Below are 5,175 nucleotides of genomic sequence, written 5' to 3' on the forward strand. Positions count from 1 at the left end.
CTGTTAACAATCAGTCTCAAAACATCAATAATATGCACAATAATGAAATTATTTTAATTTACTTATGTCCATTTTTTGTCTCTGCGTCTCCAGTCATATCGTCATTTGTTAGCTCATAGAAACATAGTAATCATGGCTCGCAGATCTCCATCACTTACCAATGCAGAATTGTTCACTATTTTACATGATAATGCAGATGATAAGTCTGAAGCAAAATGTGACCTAGATGCAGAAGACCTAAGAGAAGATGGGGGCTAAGATTACTGTCAACCAAACAATCACTCTGGAAACAGTGATTCACATTATGCTGAAAACGTAGTTGTTCAGCCAGGTTAGTAATAATTATGAAATGCATTATTTACGTGTCAAAATTCAACTTTCATATAAAATTCAGGATTTAGATGCAGTTACTCTGAGTGGACACTTTTAATTTGAAGTTTTCTATTGTTCTATTCCAGCAGCAGAAAATGTATCACGTAAAAGAAGATCAGAAGGGGCAGATCAACACATGTCTCCCAGAACTACATAATATGTTGCTGGGCATTGATGGCATCATGGAGAGGACTGTAGCAGAGTTTGGAAAGACCAGATAAGGCAGATTGGCAAGTCATAACAAAGTGAGAGTAAATCCAGGACCTACACCATATTCAAAGTGGTATGTTTCTGACACTGGCGTAGTGAGTGCATCATCTGTTTACTGATGAATCAATACTGAAAGACATAAAATACTGAACAGAAACAGAGGCAAAACATGTTCTAGGAAATGAAATGTGGAGTGTAAGTTTGGAGAAACTGGACAATTTTATTGCTTTATTGTATGCTCGTGGTCTCCTTGGAGCCAATAGTACTTAACTTGCAGAACTGTGGTCTAAAAAGTGGAGCCCCACCTATCTTCAGTAATACAATGGGCAGAAAATGTTTTTGAGAAATTCCAAGATTTTTGTGCTCCGACATTGGAAACACAAGATCAGAACATTTGAAGACAGGTAAATTCTCTTTAGTATCAAAAGTTTGGAACACAAATTCATTGAAAATTACCATCTTACCTGCATTCCAGGTGAAAATCTGACTGCTGATGAACAGCTTTTTCCAAGCAAAACAAGACGTCCACTCTTACAGTTGATGTCAAACAATCCAGAAAAATTTGGTATAAAATTTTGGTTTCTTGTCAACGTTGACTCAAAGGTTCTGTGCAGTGGGTTCAATTTTTTTTACAACAGTGAAACTGGGTGAGAAGTTGAGAATAAAAGGTACTAGCATTGCTGGAACAATTAGACGATCAAGAAGAGAAATCCCTAATGCTGTGAAGGCTAATCCTTATGTCTCAGATCTCTTCAGACATTCCAGTGGCACTCTCACTGTATATAAAGGCAAACGAAACCAGAATGTGCTCCTGTACACCACTTTGCATTCAGAAATAGAATTTCGAACTGGTCTGAAAAAAACTCCAGAAACAATGGATTTCTACAACAATACAAAATATGGTGTTGATGTGGTGGATCAAATGGCAAGAAAACAGGCTGTTTGAGCTGGTACTCATAGATGGCCAGTTCATGTATTTTATAATATTCTTGACTTGGCAACTATCAATTCATAGATCATTTTCAAGAAAGTAATAGAGATGAAGATCACTCATTGAAATTATATCCTGAAGCTAGCAGAGGAGCTTCGTATGGGGTATATTGACTTGAAAAGTAACTTGGTGGGAACAGACGCTGAATCTGGAAACTCTGTGGAAGGAAATAAAATGATTAGACAATGTCAAATAAAGAAGTGTAGGAACAAGACAAGTTATATCTGCAAAAAGTGCAAATGCCGAGTGTGTGGTTCTTGTTCAAAGGATGTAACTACGGACGTGGTATGTAGTTCCTGCTACTAAAGATATGCAATTCACATCAGTGAGTGCAAATAAACTGAAGAAAAAGTCAGGTAGTGATTTGCATATATGTTGTGGTATGTAGACTTGACAAACAGATTTCATGACTACAAGTGCACTACATAAAATATTACAGTAATTAATTTTATAGTAATGAGTACACAATAAATACGTCAGCTTCTTTACTAAAAAAAATTTGAAATAAAAACTGTGTTTGTTAATTAGATAAAACATTTCTAAAACCTCATTCTTGCTTGTAATAAATGGAAAAATATTAAATTTGAGAAAAATTATATAATTCATCTTATTTTAGAATTTTATAAACCTAAAATACACATTTGAAACGATGATAATGAGAACAAAAATAATAATTTTCGTATAGTGGTCAAAATGAATGCATTGGCAGTTTTAGGTATACCAGAAATAATAATTTTCATATAGAGGTCAAAATAAACACATTGGTGGTTTTAGGTATACAATACGTTCCAGCAGTTCGTGTTAAGTAACCTTCAGGAACTACTGAAGTATCTAATTACACAATGAATCAGCAGTAACCATTCCTGAGGCAGCACTGTCGGCAGGGTGCAAATGCTCATGACTAACTAACTGAGTCTATACTCAGTTAAGTGAAAGCCATGCAGATTAAGTAGGGTCCCATGACAATATCAAAAATGGTTTGAGGAATCCAAGCGCAAAACAGTGATGCTGCAGGGGACCATATTTCCTAATTAAACACTCAAATTGTTGATACAGTGACTATATAAGTCAAGAAATCAAATTTCGATATTTAAATAGTAACTAAGTAGTCAAGTCACTACAGTTAAAGATGAACTGAGAGATCAAGCTGCAAATATAAATTTAACATCTGGCAAATTAGACAACAGAGTAACCAACACAAAGGGCAGGTTTTAAATTGTTGGTTAAGGAGTAACTGATAAGGTCAAATTTCACATGGGGAATATAATTTGCATAATAAAGTTTAATCTACTAGCAGTGGTCTTTTACTGAAAAGGTTATTGGACATGAAAAGATGATTAATGAAAAAGATAATAAATAGTGGTTGCAGGGTAAAATTTGCAATTTACTGAAGAGGTTATTGGACATGAAAAGATGATTAATGATGAAAAAGATGATAAATATAAGAACAGTGCATCAATGTGGAGTGTAATTTACTTAATGTTCAAAAGAAATTACATGGTTCGACTGAAAGTGTTGCTACAATTTTTTTTTATTCTGCTGATTCTAATGTATTGTCAAACATGCCAGTGGAAAGTTTCCCTGAAGATGATAGTTTGCACATTGTCAATTTGATACAACACTGAAAAGATAATTTCACCAATTTAATTATTTTCAATTTTTTTAAATTATTAAATTATTATTTTTATTATTAGTATTAAAGAATTTAAATGCAAATTTTGGATAAATGTTGGGAAAGGGCTAGTTAGTGATTATTTGGAACAAAATTAGAAATTTTATCCTGATTGGAGGAAGAAAAATTGTAATTAAATTAATGGAGCATGAGCAGAGTGATAAAAACATGTGATATTCTTGATAAGGAGGAAAATAAACGAGAATGGAAAAGTGGATTATATTGTTGGGTTAAAAGATATCTTGTTGGACGAGGAAGAGGCTGAATCTATAATTTTCGTTAAGCTGTATGTGACAATGAAATTATAAATGAAGTTCCTGCATCTATCATATGTGCAAAGTTAAATGGTGATCGCAGCACAGTCAAGGAAAGTAATCAAAACAACTCTGTTAGTGAATTGTCTAAACAGTCTTTAATTATGGGTCCTGAGGTCAGTATTAAAGAATTTACATGCAAATTTTGGATACATGTTGGGAAAGGGCTAGTTAGTGATTATTTGGAGCTAAATTAGAAATTTTATCCTGATTGGAGGAAGATAAATTGTAATTAAATTAATGAATTATGTAAGAGAAAGGCAGGGATGAATCAAGATCTGCTTGTGTAAACCTCAGAAGCACATACACTCTTTGCATGTCATGTGCTTGGTGAGCACAGGACACCTTGTCATGTAGCACTGCTTTAATTTTCTGTCTCTCTGCTGGGTTATCCTTAAACTATCCTATCAGTCTGTCAAACATTACCTACTATTGTATATTGCTATTCCTCTTTTGAAAGTTCAGATTAGTTTTATAGAGGATTATTAGCATGCAGTTAGGTTACTCATGTGTTCTTAAATAGAGATGACTTTTTTAAATTAAATACTAACTGTACCTGGCCACACATTGCTGTGCTCAGTCTGATTAAATGGAAAAGAAAGAAAAGCGAAAGTACACATTTCTAGTATGTATGGGAATTGGATATATGTCCTAATCTCCTTCTTTCTGCCCCCTCCCCCATCTGTCCATCTCCTCCTACTTACACCTTTCTCTGTCCATCACATCCCCCCGCCCTCCCCCATGTCCATCTTCTCCTATCCACATTGCATATTCTATATGTCCATGTCCACCCACTCCTCTGTCTATCTTCTTTTCCCCCTTCTCTCTGACCTTGAGTCTTGGTTACCCGATTCTGTGGTCCGAATGTGTAATAAAGAATCATTTAAAAATTTGGAGTACTTGGTCAAGAACTTTGAGAGACTTGTTAACTATGTTTCACTATTACATATATTTATCTTTTTCCAAACATTTGGTAGAATAATGTGCAAAAATTTGAAGTAAATCTGTCAAGTACATTTTTGTAACAATGTATCCCCCTTATATGTTGCATATATGTTTTAATATACATATTAAAAATATGTAGCCTATTGTCCATCTGAATATTGCTTAGAGTGTCATGTAAAATTTTAAGTAAATTTTCTAGAACCTTTAAAGATTTTTGGTACGATATTTCACCTATAAAGGTGAAAAAAATTTGGAGCTCATCAGGCAAGAAATTTTTGAGATTTTTAACAACTTTTTATATGATGATGATGATGATGATGATGATGATGATGATGATGATGAGGTCCCATACTCAGAAGAGCATAGGGGATGATGGGGGGAGACCCATGTTGCCGACTAGGCAAGGTCCTAGCGGAGGTGGTTTGCCATTGCTTTCCTCCAACTGTAATGGGGATGAATGAGGATGATGAAGATGAAACAACAACACCCACAGTCATCTCAAGAGAGGGAAAATCCCTGACCCCGGGACACGGGATACTGTGTGCAGGAAGCTGTAGTGCCCCGAGAATTTCAGTGTAAGTTCTAGAGACACTTGGCTTTCCACAGTCTCGAACACCCGATATTTTAAGTACGAGAGTGAGATAGTGGAGATGTGTCTACCTTGCCGCCGA

The sequence above is a fragment of the Schistocerca cancellata genome, chromosome 6 (genome assembly GCF_023864275.1).
Source record: "Schistocerca cancellata isolate TAMUIC-IGC-003103 chromosome 6, iqSchCanc2.1, whole genome shotgun sequence".
Taxonomy (NCBI): Eukaryota; Metazoa; Arthropoda; class Insecta; order Orthoptera; family Acrididae; genus Schistocerca; species Schistocerca cancellata.